The sequence below is a fragment of the Monodelphis domestica genome, chromosome 1, assembly GCF_027887165.1.
Source record: "Monodelphis domestica isolate mMonDom1 chromosome 1, mMonDom1.pri, whole genome shotgun sequence".
Classification (NCBI taxonomy): domain Eukaryota; kingdom Metazoa; phylum Chordata; class Mammalia; order Didelphimorphia; family Didelphidae; genus Monodelphis; species Monodelphis domestica.
Genome location: NC_077227.1, coordinates 135,600,284 through 135,616,779, shown reverse-complemented (window position 1 = coordinate 135,616,779; position 16,496 = coordinate 135,600,284). Strand labels below are relative to the sequence as shown.

At 36.4% G+C, this 16,496-nt stretch overlaps 1 protein-coding gene across 2 annotated transcripts in view; it reads right to left on the bottom strand.

Moving 5' to 3' along the window:
• Nucleotides 1-1,897, bottom strand: part of MCTP2 (multiple C2 and transmembrane domain containing 2) — a 266,895-nt gene extending 264,998 nt beyond the window's left edge. For both annotated transcript variants that reach the window (XM_001371894.3, XM_007479407.2), the window contains exon 1: nt 1,609-1,897. The gene's annotated coding sequence lies outside the window, so the exon portion shown is untranslated. The remainder of the gene's footprint in view (nt 1-1,608) is intronic.
• Between the last annotated feature and the right edge of the window lie 14,599 nt (nt 1,898-16,496).

The window sequence follows — 16,496 nt, the reverse complement described above, 5'->3', positions numbered from 1 at the left end:
CTCAAGAAATATATGACCAGAAAAGGTAAGGCAGTGATAAAAACTAAAGGACAGCCTACATGCTCTATTGATACCCATGAAATATCATGAAATTAAAAATACACTAAATTAAACTCCTATGAAGACTTTACAGGAAATGACAACATTCACAAAAAGTGAGAAGGCATGGATGGATTGAGGTCTGCATCAGAGTATACTCACTAGAAAAAGAATAACATTTTCTTTTTGACTATTAATTTCTCCCTATCAGGTAATAATGCCTTATGTTGATGTGGGAATATACATATGTATAGACATGTACATACTCATACATACCGAAATATATATGTATATGTATATATACACCCATAAAAAGATTGTTCCTAACCATTTTGTTATATCCTTGGGATCTGACAGATTAACATTTATCATCTCTTTTGAATTTGACATTTCCACAACATATTTTTCAACCTCTGTAAGGAGATGTCAAGTGTCTCAATGTTTCAGCATTTTAAGACAGCCTAAAAAGCTTCCTAGACAGCTTTCTAAATACACTTGAGGATTAGCTTGGTATACATAGAAATTAATTTTTAATTCGACTTTGTACTGCAGTGTCAAAGAAGACAAACACTAATAGTGGAGTTGTCTACGAGTCAGATGTTTAAAGTCTCCCTAGTCTAACAAAAACAAATGCCCAGGGGAGAACTAAAAGTCAAATCAACAAAAAAATAGTTTGCAATTCTGTATTTTCCTTAAGTGAATTTAATAGAAGAATTAAAATACTCCAATATGACTGTGCTACATATTACTTCCTGTCATGCTTTTTAAAAACCTGTTTTAAAATGGCTAAATCTTCACACCTATGACTTCCTGTAAACTTAATTTAGAGAAGATAAAATATTGAATATGAAAATTCAAATGGATTAAAGTTCAATAATGCATGATTTGGTTAGCAAATATGAATGTTGCCTGGAGTGTTAGCCACAGTAGTATTTATTTTAACCTTTACGTACACCAAGTCTGGCTCAACACAATTTATAGTTTTATTGAGTGTCTGCAGAGAGGAAGTATGTAATTTGCGTAATTAGCATAGTGCTTTCTGCTTATATGTTGCTAAACAAACCTCAAACGACAGAAAAGATTCAAATTGGATTCACAGAGTTTACGCTTGAAAGAAGCCCCAGTCACCGAATCTATGTTAACAATCTAACCATACACTAGGAGAAAGTAAAGGCTTTTATACAGCGGCTCGTACCCGGGAGTTTCAAGCGGGCTCAATTTGTATCTTTTTAAATGCCCCAAATAAGATTCTTCCCATAGACAACTTAGATTCTTCTCTCCCTGTTGTTTCCCTGGATTAGCCCAGACTCAACAGTCGAATGTACTCCTCCAACTCTCATTACACCGTGATTACAGGAAAGCCAATACTACCTGTACTTAAAAAAAAAAAAAAAGCTTCGGACAACCTGGAACCACATAATCCTCAACAGCCCTGCATCCCGAAAGGCCAAATCCTTCCCTCCCATCACCAACTTTCTTTCCGTTCCCGCTACGAAATTAAGGAGTCAGTTTCCCACCCAGTCCCCCAGCCCTATAGAGATCCAAGTGAATGTAAGGGACCAGCCTTACCTGCCTAACGCCCGCGCTCGCCAGGAGCCCAACAGGGTCTGCCGCCCCAGTGAAGGGAGCTCGATCCGCCGCTCCAGTCCTGTAACCTGGTCGGAAAGCTCCGTGCTAAGCTCACCTGCTCGGCTCGGACTGGCAGCTGGGGCCGTTGCAGCTCATGCATGGGGAAAGCTAGCCAAGGTTCTCCCCCAGGGACTCCGGCTGCCGGGCGGGAGGGGCGAAAGGGGCGGCATAGGAGGACGCATCACGACGAACAGCTGCAACTTCCCAGCACTCACACATGCACACACACTCTCTCACACACGCTCACACGCGAGCAGTCTCTTAAAGGGAAGGAGTCAATCCGGCCCGAGAACTTTAAATTGCCTCCGACCAAAAGGACGGAAGCACTTTGACTAGCCTACAATAGGTTCAGGTACCTGGATTTCCATGGAGTGAGCAGGAAGAGAAAATATTTCAGACCGTATACGTCTGGATTGGTTTACGAGAATAAATACCTGAAAAAGACTGAGAGGATATATGTCTTGTGTTTTTTGTTTTGTTTTGTTTTTGAAGCCTCGGTACCTTAACCAGGGTAGGCACATTCAATAAATGCTTATTGAATTTAGAAAAAGGAGCACCCAAGGCTTGAAGCCTTCAAAACTATTATTAACCAAACTTTTGCAAGACTCTCATTTACATAATCTCAGATATTTTTTGGATGACCGGAGATGGAATGATGAATTTGGAACTAGGAAAATCTGACTTAAAGTCTTGCCTCTGACTTAATAATTGTGACCCTGAGCAAGCCACTTAAAGCAGGACTAGAATTTAAGAAAACCTGGAAAAAAACAGCAAATTTTTGCTGTCAATTAACATCGATTGACCTGATCTTTTTAGTCTCCAGTTACCCTTTTCTGTAAAAAAAAAAGTAGCAATAGCAACTACCTCTCTGGACTGATGTGAAGTTCAAATGAAATAATGAATATAATGGACTTTGTAAACTCTTGAGATTTACGTCAATACTAATTATTATTTTTATTCATTTATTTTCACACCTGTCAGTAGAAAAACATTAGAGGAACATCATTTATTGACTAGAAGCTGAAGGGCAGCAAGATTTAATCATAGGCTCACAGTTTTAGAGCTGGAAGGGCTTTGTAAGAGAATGTAGTGATACCCCTTTATTTTGCGGAGGAGAAAATTCCAAATCAGAGATGGTAAGTGACTTACAAAGTAACAGAAGTATAAGAAGCAGAACTGGGATCCAAACCCATGTCTTCTGATCCCCAAACCAATGCTTCTTCTATTACTAACATGACTTTCATTTCTATCTCACTGTTTTGACTCTTCATCTTTTTTATTTATTCCTACCTTATTCTGCTTTTTTTTCTTCCTATTACAATATATTTACTAAGCAGAAAGCAAATTGGAAAAAATGTAAAAAGAGTGGTTAACATGTTCTTTGACTCAGTTCCCACTGCTGGTTATACACCTTAAGAAAGTCAGAGGCAGAAAAGTTTCATATGCACCAAAATACTCATAGCACAAAGCTGGGAATGTTTGAATAAATTGTGGTTCATGGGTGAATGAAATATTACTGCATTATAAGAAACAATGAATATTAAGAATTCAGGTAAGATAGGAAAGGCATATGTAATGATTCAGAGTAAAGTAAATATAACCAGGAAAACAATATGTACCATGCCAATAGTATAAATAGAGGAGAAGGGGAAAGGTAAGTAGGAAGAGAGGGAATGCTGTATTAAGGGAAGATTTAACTCTTTGAAGAAATGGAGAGTTATAAGTGGTCAATACCAAATACAGGATATTATGACATCTAGGTGACACAGTGGTTAGAATTCCTGTAATCAGGAAGTCTCATCTTCCTAGGTTTAAATCTGTTCGCAGATACTTACCAGCTGAGTAACCCTGAACAAGTAAGTCACTTAACCCTGTTTGCTTTATTTTCCATATCTGTAATATGAGCTAGTGAAGGAAATGATAAAATTCTCCAGTACATTTGTGGAGAAAACCTAAAATAGGGTCACAAAGAGTCAGGCAGGACTGAAAACAACAGAACAACAATACTAAAAAATTGCCCAACTCCATTAAGTTTGCTGAACTGATTTGTTTCCTCTTTCTTTTTTACTTTTTGTTACAAGGATGGCTCTCTGGGTAGAGGATGGGTAGGGGTAAGTTTAGAATTTTAAGGTAACAAAAAATGAAGGGTTATCAATAAAATGTTTTTGAGAATTTATTGAGTACTTTGCTGTGGATTAAATTACTTTTAAAATCCTTCTCCTTCAGTGATTCTATGACTGTGTGTTCAGTATTATGCTAGGAGAGGATTATAACCAGAACAAGTACATCTCTCTTTTCAAAAATTGAGTGTGGATTTGGAGAGTAAAGGAGGAAAGTGTTTCAGAGGGAACATAAGCAATTATTTTAAAAGTCAGTAAACATAGAGTGCTTTAGGAAAATTGTGGGATATATGGAGAAATAACATTTTATAGAACATAAAGGGTAGTTTCTTGGAGGAGATGAATCTTGACTAAGGCTTCAATTAATAGATAGGACATATATTTGGAGTTGAAGAAAATTTATTTCCATAGAGATAGCACTGTGGATTTGTAAGACAATGGATTGACTTGCGAGTTTCTATTTGAGGTATAGTGTGAAATAATGTTGGAAAAGTAATGTAAGACTAGATTATTGAGGGCCTTGAAAACTAGATAGAGGAATTTAGATAACATTTTGGGATGAGGTAAAGGTTAGAGCAAATGTCAAAACAAATAAAAGAAACCAGTTATCCTGGAAACAACCCTTTTACTGGTCTATTTTATTCTACTAATTGGGCTGCTAGGTAGCACAGAGGATAGAGCACCAAGCCTGGAGTCAGGATGACCTGGATTCAATTCTGGCCTCACATACTTCCTTGCTGGGCAAGTCACTTAACCTATTACCTTGCCCTTGCCACTCTTCTTTCGTAAAGTTAGTACGAAGACAGAAGGTAAGAATTTAAAAGAAAAAAAGGAAAAGAAACTCAGAAAAAGGAATTGCCAGTGTTTATTCTACTAGTTTACTAGTTTAGTAAAATACTTTCATCAACTGGACCTGACTCAGGGTGGTTTCCTGGTAGTTTCTCCAAAATAAACAAATGAATTTTGTTTGACCATAGCAGGCAGAGGACATTCAGAGTAGGGAAAGGATCTTCTAGGATATAGCATTATTAATGATAACAGCATTTTCAGTTTGTAGAGTGCTATACAAATAACATGTATCCCCATAACAACCCTGTGAGGTAGGTGCTATTATTAGCCTCTTTTTACAAAAGATAAAAACAAGGAAGGGAATAGAGGCTAGGTGACTTGCTCAGGGTCACACATGGAATCAGGGAATAAATAGCTGAGAAACTTACATCCCAGTATTTTATTCACTGCACCACCAAGCTGCCTCACAGTTTAGCTTCCTATAATTCTCCAGTACTGTTTATGTTTCTGATCTATGACCACAGGCCAAAAGGAAAAGTTCTAATCTCTCAAGTGCTGGCCCCTTTGTACTCAAAGGAAAGGGAGCTTTGTCATTGGCTCAAACCCTAGTTATTGAAGTCATTTAAATTTTGAATGCATTTTTGTCTTTAAAGGGGAAAAGTTCTGTCTGCAGTAACTGTCTTTAAAAGGGAAAAAAAAATTGGCCTAATTTGTACTGGATCTGGTGGGGACACAGGAGGAGTTACCAAGAAGTATAGGAATTAAAGCTGGGAAGATCTTTGATAAAAATTAGTCAATCTCTTTTATTTACAGGTAAGAAAAATGTGGTGCAGAGTAGAGGTTAGTCTATGGTCATATAAATAGTATATAGCTTGGATTTGAACACAGAAACTAAAACCAAGATGCATTATGATTTTTCCTTTATCCTCTACTGAAAAAAAGGAGAAGGAAATGGAGGACAATGATGAGATGTGTGAGAGAGGTAAGGAAGAAAAAACAAGAAAGGAATAGAATTGGAACAAGAGGGAAGAAAACAAAAGTGAAAATGAAAAAGAAAATTTCAAAATGTCTTTACATAGAAATACTTAGAAAATAATTATGAAGAAAGCATGTGAAAAGGTGGGGTTCCACCCCAGTCCAATTAATTACAAAAATCTCAAATCAATCAAACATCAAAAATAAACTAGATGTGAACAAGAAATTTTAGGAATGTAGGGATTTTAGATCATAAAAGTAAATGGCATTAGATAGGAAATGTTTTATGACTCTTTAAAAAGAATTAATCCCATATATAAAAAAGCAGTCACATGTATAAGAACAACAAATTAGTTTTGAGTGACTCAAATAAGAGGCCATCAAATTTACTAGATATGTATTCCTGGGAGTAAATTGCCTTTGTAGAAGAAGGGAAGGAGTAAGAATCTTTCCCCTTCCATGACAGTCCAGGTATTGTCTTGTGAAACTTAAAAAGTCAAAATAACTATGGGTCCAATCAGCAATAGCATCAATAGCACCAGAGCCAGACACAATGTCCCTGAAGCAGGCATGGCCAAAAACAGTATCTATACCCACAGTTGAGAAACACACAGGGAAATTAGCTTCAAGACTCCGAGGACACCAGCCCTTAGCACCTACAAAGGATTTCATGAGAACTTTATAAAGAGATTAAAAGGACTTTTGGCAGTTAAGGTTTATGAGTTAGCCCTTTGTCATAGGCAGTTGACTTGTGATTTATTTTTCCAGCAAGACACTGGAATGGTTTGTCATTTCCTTCTCCAGATTATTTCAGATGAGGAAACTGAGACAAACAGGGTTAAATGACTTGCCCAAGGTCACACAGCTAGTTAATGTCTGAGAAAAGATTTGAATCCAGGAAAATGAATCCATATGACTCTAGGTCTGGTTCTCTATTCACTATGTCAGTAACAGAAATGAATAAAAATAGCAAGCATAAATTTTAAGAGGAATACTAACATGATAGTAATATAATAAGTTGTTGAACAATGCATAAAACTTCTAATTCTCATTTCCTTCTCAAGCAGAGCTATTAGCTCTATTTTATGATTTCTGTATTTTCTAGCTATACCATAAAAGTAAAAGATACAGAACCCTATATGTTATGTAAAAATGATAAATGAATAATTGAAAATACAGTAACCTAAAGTTATAATGCCTTCCATTCTACACAGGTAGAAACAATGAATGTTTTTTTTTAAATTTTTGATGCCCCTAAATGCTGTAAGGGATAAAATTTATGGCTAGACTGAATATATTTTGAGTTGGTTGCCAGGGATTCAAGTTATTAAATCTCAATGAATTACTCAAGTCAGAATGGCTTTTATGGTAGTTTGTTTACAATAGAGGGAAGAAATTAAGTAAATGAGAGAGAGAGAAAGAGAGAGAGATAGCTCCTCCAGTCTGTTCTGAACCAGGCAGGGATTCAGATGCCTCAGCCAATTGGGGGCCCAGCGGATTAAATTTAACATGGCTTCCAGTCATGAGGCCTCCTCCAAGATGAAGAGCCTCTCCAGAGGCTGGTACCTCCAGAAAGCCAAGGGAAAAGGAGTCCCAAAACAATGGGCCTCTAGAAAAGACAAAGAAACAGAGTCAGCATTTTCACTCACCACTTGGCGGTCCAAAGGAAGCAGTCTGAGGTATCAGGTCCAAGCTCCTCCACAGTCAAGTTCCAGGTTGAAGACTTCCTCACAGGAAGTGACTGAAACATATAAAGGCAGTTCTTTGTATCACTTCCTGTGTCTTACAGGTACCAATGGTGGCTTAAACTTAGGGCTGCCCAGAGGGGCAGTCAGTTGTTTCTGATTTGTTACTTGCTAGGACACATGGGTCATAGACTTTCCTCCCCCACACACTTAATCCTTAAGTGGGGGTGTATACATTCCTGGTGGCTAAAATTCTAAAGAATACGTAGGGTGGAGTAAATCTCATTTCATAATGCTATAAACCTTGATTTAATAGTTCTGCTGAAAGAAAGAACTCATAGTCAAATACGTTTGTTTTTTTTACCAAGTAATCCCAGATGATCTTAGAACAGTTCTGTTCTTATAATATATACTCAATAAAACTTTAAGATGTTGTTACTCTATCTAATTTCTTAAATTAATCTGATCCTTACCAAGTATAACAAGGAGCACTAGCCAAACAAATTATAATTTGCCATGGTGGGAGATATAATCTAGTTGTGTGACAGAGGAACTTTTGTCTCTAGCCTTTTGATTGTCAGTGCCAAGATGGTTAGTCTGTGAAAAACCATTCTTGTTGCCAATATAATTTAATTTACTTTCAGTTTTTTCGATCACCACATTTGTTTTAGCCTCTGTACCAGAACTATATACTTATTTATTTTTCAAGCATCTGTTCTTTGGAGATTTCTGCTTAGTTGAATAGTAGTTTAATAATGTGATATGGAAATCACTTTAAAAGATTGATATATATTAATTTAAGGTCGCCAAGGAATTCAGCTATATAAATCCTAAATGAAAACTCAAGTCAGCAGTCAACCTTTTATGGAGTTTTTAATTACAAACAGGAGGAAGAAAGGTGAGAGAGAGAGAGAGAGAGAGAGAGAGAGAGAGAGAGAGAGAGAGAGAGAGAGAGAGAGAGAGAGAGAGAGAGAGCAAAGGGAGAGAAGGGAATAAGGCTTAAATACCCCATCTGCTTAGGCTGGGCCAAAGGCCCAAGCCCTTAGATAGCTGGGCAAAGAAAAGAGATCAGTCCCTGGAGAAACAGTCTCAGGGGCCTCCACTTCCAGCCTCCTTCAGAGCAAGCCCTCCTCTCAGACCTCCTTCAGAGCAAAACCTCTCTGAGCAAAACCTCCTCCTCCTGTCCTCAGACCCCGCTATCTTTAAGGAAACCATCTAAGTCCCCTCCCCTCAGTTCTCACATCTACCAATCACTGTCGATGTCTCCCCTGTGCCAATGGTGGCTCTAGCTTAACCTAGGACCGCCCAGAGGTCTGTTTCCTTTGCACATGTCTGTTGAAGGTCATATTCTCAAATAATTAAATCTTGATCTTTGCTGCAGCCCTTCCTAAATTCTGTTACTCTGAGTAGGGTGGAGATCGTAAGTTCCAAGACCTGGTTCTGTCATTCCAAGTATCTCTATTGTATCAATTCTAAAATCAATCATGACTCAACGAACTTCCTGTTCTATGCTTAAGCATAGGTCAAAGCCCTTTCCATTGTTTAGCAAAAGGTTTCTGTCCTAAAGTAGTCTTAAGTAGGGAGGAGAAGGATCCTCCCATGCCAAGGAGTTTCACATTCCAATAGAGTTCTTACTATCAGTAGGAAATTTTTCAAGTATGAAATTTCCCAATGGGGAAATTTCCAACATTCATAAGTGTAAGAAATTTTAAGGTTTACAAAATGTGGATTGTCTTATTACAATTTCAAGCAGCACACTATTGGCCAAGATTTGTTTACCTGTTATCATAATTGGCATCACCTGAAATATATTTATAAGCAATAATTTGGAGTCACTGATGTGTAATCATAACACTGCTGCTTTGCTTGCTGTAATAATCCATAGCAGATAAAGTAGAATATCCTATAATTATTTTCTAGATACCCCAGTCATGTGGGATAGAAGAACTGTAAAAATTAAAATTAATCTCAAATAATAAAAATATTATATTTTAGGAGATTTATTAATGATCATTAGAAATAAAGGAATAAAAGGATATAAAACCACATGCCCATGGCTAATTAGCCTCTTCAATCCCCCCATGCTTACCACCACTATGCTCACAACAAGAAGTAAAGAACCCAGGACCAGCCACCCCACTGTCTAATATCCCCTGTCTACAAGAAGTATATAATGACAGAAAGTCAATGGTTTCCTGGGAAAAGTAATTTTTGGGGGTAATAGATTTCTAATTATACATTCCCCCCTGGGATCTGGTAGAAACCTGGTCTCTCCAATGGATCTTGTAAACATAACCAACTTTTAAATTACAATAATTTGGAGATAAAAGGGAAAGAGAACAAAATCAATGATTGCTAGGTGCATTAACAAAAAGCCAAATTTGGGATAAGAATAAACATACAAAACAAATGCACTCAACCCCACACAGTTCAAATCACCACATACCAAAGTTCACTCTGGATCTTCTGGTACAGCGTGTGGTCTATGCAGGCATCTTCATGGCGCTTTCTACAAACAGTTCACTTTCTGGATTTGGAGAGGTAGCATGTTTCTTAGCCCAAAATTACTCTCAAAAGAATTTAAACTTTGCATTTTATAATATTATTACACCCCCCCAGGGGAGGATGTTGAAAAACACAGAGTTCTCTTAGAGATGCATGGCTGAATTTTGAGTTATATGAATCAATTATTAAGAGAAATAAAAAAAAAAACATCAAATAATGCAAATAAAAGAGAAAAAATAACTTGTGGATAAAATATAAAATATCAAAGACTTATGTATAAAAATTCTATGTAAAGCAAAATAATCCTATTGCAATACCTTGAATCAGGGCCCAAAGAAAATGACTTAAGTAATTTTGCATTTACCCAATCAGTAGCCAGGCCTATAGAAAGTTTGCCACCCTATGAAAGACAGAAAAAGGGACTAGATTTTTAGCAGCAAATAGGAAACAGTATCACTTGCTCTGATTTTATGTTTTTTCTTAGAGATACTGGAGCTAGAACAATTGATGTTATATATTTGACATATAATGTGTGGTACAAGGAATTTCTGCATATAACACATGTTAAATAGCCACAACCTCATGTCTCACACATGATCAAGTCATTGTATTCTTTGTACAGAATGTCATGAATCCACATAGGATTGGTTTGATCTCCTTGGCTTTGTGCTTGATTGGCACCATGCAAGTAACTTTCTGCCTCTTTGGCACTGTGTAGTGGCTCTTTTTGTATCTCCTTCTCCTGGAATAAAACAGAATCATTAAGCAAAGTCCCATAATTTATAAACAATCAATGGCATTATTTTTATAGTCTAAAGCTTTTTTGGGGATGCATTGACATTAGGGCAAATGTATTTTAAACTTATATTATTGCAAAATAAAAAAAGTTAAAGAAAAATTTTCTCAATACTAGTGATGTGCTTCAAATACAAAAGGATAGGAAATATAAAATTGAAATACTACATTGCACATGCAAGCAAAAACAATAATAAAAATTTAAAAATCAAAAATATATAGATTACAATAAGTAACACACTGTGTCAGCTAAGAAAAGGTAGAATACAAAGGTTTCTCACCCCCAAAATGAATTACTTCCTTTTTAACTTGGCCATGAACCACTTTGTAAGTGCAAATTATTTTCAGAATATAAGGGTTTTTTTTTAAAGAACAATAGTACAACATATAATGTACATTCAAGAAGTATCAAATCCCCAAAGTTATAATAGCCCATTTAATGGCAATAGCAAACAAACCCACTATCATTAGGATTCACATGTCTGCTGTATGACCAAAAAAAATAAAATAAAAAACCTTAGAAACTAATGGATATTTGTCACAAGCTCTTCAGTGGAACAATCTTTCAACCTTGGCTGAGATTTATTTTTAATCTATTACTGCCATCATTACAAAAATGTGGCAGAGGAGTCTAGAAAAAAACAAAACAAAACCTCTGTACTGTCGATGTTGGGTCTAAAAAAAGTCATCAAGAATTTAGATCATTCTGGTGGAAAAGTAGAATAAGCTGAAGAATTACAAATGGGAGATAGATGCTTCCTCTTGGGAGTCATCCAGGGGTACCATACCCTGGTAACAACTTTCCAGCTTCTTTGGTATGAGACTCAAGCCTCATGTCCCATCCATTCACAATTTTAACAAACTTGGAGATGGAGATATAATTGCACTTCACTTTAGCTACTAAAATGGACCCTTTACCTCTTGTTACAAATAACTCAGAGGCAGGCAAAATGATCAGTCAGAGTTGTTGAAATAAATCTAAAAAATTGTGTCTGAAGACACCTTAAAATCAATTTGAGATATTTAACTTATTAAATTTTCCAAAGATTCTATACAAGGTTGATGGAGTCCATCTATCATCTATATGATATTTTAACAAAGGCAAAAATGGAAGAAAAAGGCTCTTTTTATGGGCTTATACAATGATATTTTGTTCAGTATAGTTATAGGGGAAAGGTAACAGAATATATCTAAAAATTAAAACAAAGTAGATTAAAATGATTCAATGTAAAAGAATAGTATTGATCAGATTAATATATAGACTTAAAACAACAAAATTAAATCTTAAAGCAGAGAATAAGCAAAACACAATAAAGTACAGAGACTTTCATAAAACAATGGAGTCTGAAAAAGGTTTAAAAATTTCACCTCCAGTCTCTTTAAAGTTCCTTCCCTAATCATTTAGATTTTTTTTTTTTGTCACAGTGGGGAGGAATCCCAAATGGCATGCATTTTAGAGACTGGACAGGTCCAAATGGCTAGGGGTTATAGGGAGATGAGTTTCTCCCCCAAAACTCAGGCAAGATAAGCACAAGTACCAATGCACCCAGGAATGGTAGGAAGAAAAAAAATCCTAAAACTGGGAGCTGTTTGAGATAGGTAATACACTGCTCTTTCATAGAGTATGCCACGCTTGCAATTTTACTTCTTATTTGGAAAAATAACCTTCCTTCCCCTTCACCCATGGGGTAAAAAGCTAAGGAGCAGCTTGTTTCCCCTTCCACGTGGACAGGGAGTTAGGAATCTAATTATTGCCTAAGGAAAACACACCCAGGCTTTTACCAGTTGCCCAGAGATCAGTTCTAAGAACTCCTAGCTTCACAGTGGCAGCAATCAGTAGCACCAAAAGGAAAAGCAGCATCAGCCAGAGTTGGGGCCAGGGCCTGGGCCAGGGCCCAGAACCAGAGCAGGAGCAGGAGCAAGTGGGATCAACAGCAGCAAAGCCAGAGGCAGCAGCAAGGAACACTGGTTCAAGCAGATGGTCAGCTTATCCCTTCTCTGCCAAGAGTCCCTGGCTAAGTCCTTCAAACTTAAGCAGACTTGGCCAGTAGGGCTAGTAACCAGCAAAAATTAGGCAAAGAAGAAAAACAAACAAACAAACAAACAAACAAACAAAAAAACCTTGCAGGAGCAGAAGTGGCAGCTCTGAAAGAGAATTCCGAGTTCTCTCAGAAATCACAGTGTCGGGGGGGGGGTGGGTGGGGGGGTGGGTAGAGGGGTAGCAAAAAGTTATGGCAGGAGAAATGTGGCTTAAACATTTTATCTAAGTTGTCTTAAAAAATTGAGAATTCCTTCTCCAACCTCTGGTTGCCATCATTGTAAAAATTAAAATTAATCTCAATAATTAAAATATTATATTAAAAATATTTATTAATGATCATTAGAAATGAAGGAATAAAACGGATACAAAATGAAAAAAAATAACACATGCCCATGCCTAATTAGCCTGTTCAAAAACCCCCACACTTACCACCACCATGCTTACGAAAGGAAGTAAAGAGCCTGGGACCAACCATCCCCCTGCCTAATATCCCCTGTCTACAGGAAGTACATAAAGACAGGAAGTCAGTGGGCTCCTGGAAAATGTAGTTTTTCAGGATAACAGATTTCTAACTATACAGAACCAGCTATTGTAAACTCTTTAAATGAAGAAGGTCTCTCTGAATTTGTATGACCTGGGTGAAAATTTCCTATCATCATTCATTTTTCTGGTAACAGAGAAACCTTTCAAACAACTTCCCCCCCCCCCCCCCCAAATCATGCAGTGATCAAATCCCTGACAATATAATTGCTTACCTGCAGAAATTAATGTTTTATTCTCATTTGAATTGTTACAGACCCTCTATGCCCATTATCCAGCTAGTGATTCATTCAATAAACATTTGTTCAGTACCTCCTATGTGCCAGGCATGGTGCTAAGCCCTGGGGATAAGAAGAACACAAAAATTCTCAAGGATCTCACAACTTAATGGAGAAAACATAAAAATTAGTTATGTGAAAACAAGTTATATGTAGGAAAAATAGGGATAGTTAACAGAAGGAAGGCACTATAATTACGAAAGATCAGAAAAAAAAACTTCATGCAGAAGGTAAGAGTTTAGCTGGGATTCGAAGGAAGTCAGAAAAGACAAAAGTTAAAGATGTAGAGAGAGAAAATGTCCTGAGTTTCAAAATACAATTTCTTGTTTGAGGAATAGCAAGGAGGACAAAGTCATTACATCTCATATGCATGTAAAAGGTGTAAGTCATAAGAAGACTTGAAAGTTGCTGGGGGCATATTATGCAATGCTTTAGACACAAATGTACTATTTTAGTTCCTGGACATGATAGGAAGAAAATAAAAGGGTTTTTTTGTTTGTTTTTTTGTTTTTTTGTTGTTGTTTTTAATGGGGATGATAGTGGCGATATAGTTAGACTTGAGCTTTAAGAAGATCACTTTGACAATTAAGTTGAAGGTAGCATAGAATAGGGAAAAATATGTGGTAGGAAGATCCACTAGCCAACTATTGCTAAAATGTAAGAATGATGTGGTAAAGGCCTACAACAGGATGGTGGCAGTGTCAGAGTATATATGGAAGGCAAGGATATTATAAAAGTAAAATCAATGTGTTGGATTTATGGGAAGTGAAAAAGAGTGAGTTGAGGAGAACATATGGGTTTCAAGCTTGGATGATTCAGAAGATGGTGTTATCCTCAAAAATAATAGAAAATTTATGAAGAGGTCAGAATTTTGGAGGAAAAATAATGCATCCAGGTCTGGACATGTCGAGTTTTGGAAGTCCATGGTAAATCCATTTCAAGATATCCAATAAGCAATTGGGCATGCAATATTAGAAGTCAGTTGTTGGGTTGTGGCTGGATACTTAGATTTGAGCAGCTAGAAGTAAATGACTCCACAAGGCAGCAAGAATCTATAAAATAAAATCAAAAGAATGACAAAATATAGGAAAATATGAAACACCTTGTTGACAAAAAATTAGACATTGAAAACAGATCCAGGAGAGACAATTTAAGAATTATTGGACTACTGGAAAATCATGACAAAAGAAAAAGCATGGAGATCATTCTACAAGAAATTATTAAAGAAAATTGCCCCAACATTCTTGAACAAGAGGGAAAAGTGGAGATTGAAAGAATCCACAGATCACTTTCCATATTTAATTCCCAATTGAAAATGCCCAAGAGTGTTATAGCCAAATTCAAGAACTACCAAACCAGGGGAAAATATATTACAAACTGCTAAGAATAAATGATTCAGATACTATGGAACTACAGTTAGGATAGCACAGGATCTGACTGCATCTACACAGAAGGACCAGAAAGCATGGAATATGATATTCTGGAAAGCAAGAGAACTGGGTCTACAACCAAAAATCAACTACGCAGCAAAACTGACTATATTCTTACAGGGGAAAGTATGGTCATTTAATAAAATAGAAGACTTCCAAACATTTATAAAGAATAGACTGGAATTAAACAGAAAATATGATGCCCAAAAACAGAACTCAAGAGAATCACCAAAAGGTATTCAAGAAAGGAGAGAGAAACAAACAAACAAATAAATAAAAGCTTCTATTAAGCATTCATTATATGTCAGACATTGTCCTAGGCATACCCACATTACCCTAGGCACACAAAGACAAAATTGAAAGTAACCCTGCCCTCAAGAAGCTTACAACTATCACAGAGACCAACAAGTACATATATAAATAAATATTTAAATAGATACAAGATAATGTGGTAGAGGAAATCACCAGCAGCTGGGAGGATGAGTCAGCACTTCATGAAGAAGTTAAGGCTTCAATTTACCCTTGAAGGAAGCTAAGGATTCTAAGAAGTCAATGCTCACACTGAAGGCACATATATATGCCATACAAGATGACTGAGAGTGTCAAGGTGGACATGGGAAATAGTGTCATATGTGAAGAGCAGTAAGAAGTTATATGGAGGATGAATTAAGTTATAATTACAATGGAAATGTAGAATGAGAAAAGGTCTGAAGAATTTTAAATGTCATACAGAATTTTATAGTTAGTTCTATGAGAAAAAGGGAATTATTAGAATCCTCTGAATAAGGGAATGAGTATAGTAAGACCTATACTTATGAAAAATCAATTTGACATTTACAAAGGAGCCTGAGAAAGACCAGTCAATTACTTGGGAGGTTTAAAATGGATAAAGGAAATAAAAAAATACCATACCCTTACCTTCTATTTTAGAATCAATACTGTGTATTGGTTCCAAGGCAGAATCATGGTAAGAGTTAAGCATTAGATGGTAAATGACATGGTTAGATCTAGGTAGGCAGTGTCTAAGGCCACATTTAAACCTGGGACCACCCATTTCTAGACCTGACTCAAGCCACTAGGCCACCTAGCTTACCAAAGAGTAGATAAAGTAATTTCAAAATTTATCATCATGAAAGGGGAATAATTGTGAGTGATATCATTAAAGAAGTGATGTTACTGTATATAATAAAGGAGGAATTCTTGGGAGTTCAGTATATTGAGTATAGTACTGGAGCTTAACAAATAACAGTTTTGTTTTGGATTAGGCAATAAATAGGAAACACTGAACCTAAAAGGAAGAAAGATCATTAAGTGATGGTAGCTAAGGGAGTCTAGAAATAGCAACAGAGAGGAAAGAGAATTTTATCTTTTTCAATGTTAACTGTTTTGAGATAGGAACTGAGACCTATATGTTTTTAGAATTTTTCAGCATGAAGTGGTCAATAACTAACCACTATCCAAAGTTTTCCAAATATTAAAGGAATACTTTAGATCTAAGTGTACTTCCTTTCCAAATGAACTACACTTATTATTAATAATGTAATTTCACAGATCATCATAAAGTACCTGATTTCTGTTCTTTGCCAAATAAAAGTAAACAGCTTCTTCCTATAAATCATTTAATTTTATCCTATCTAAGATGTTCTCCATAAAAGTCAGTTGTAGTGGGT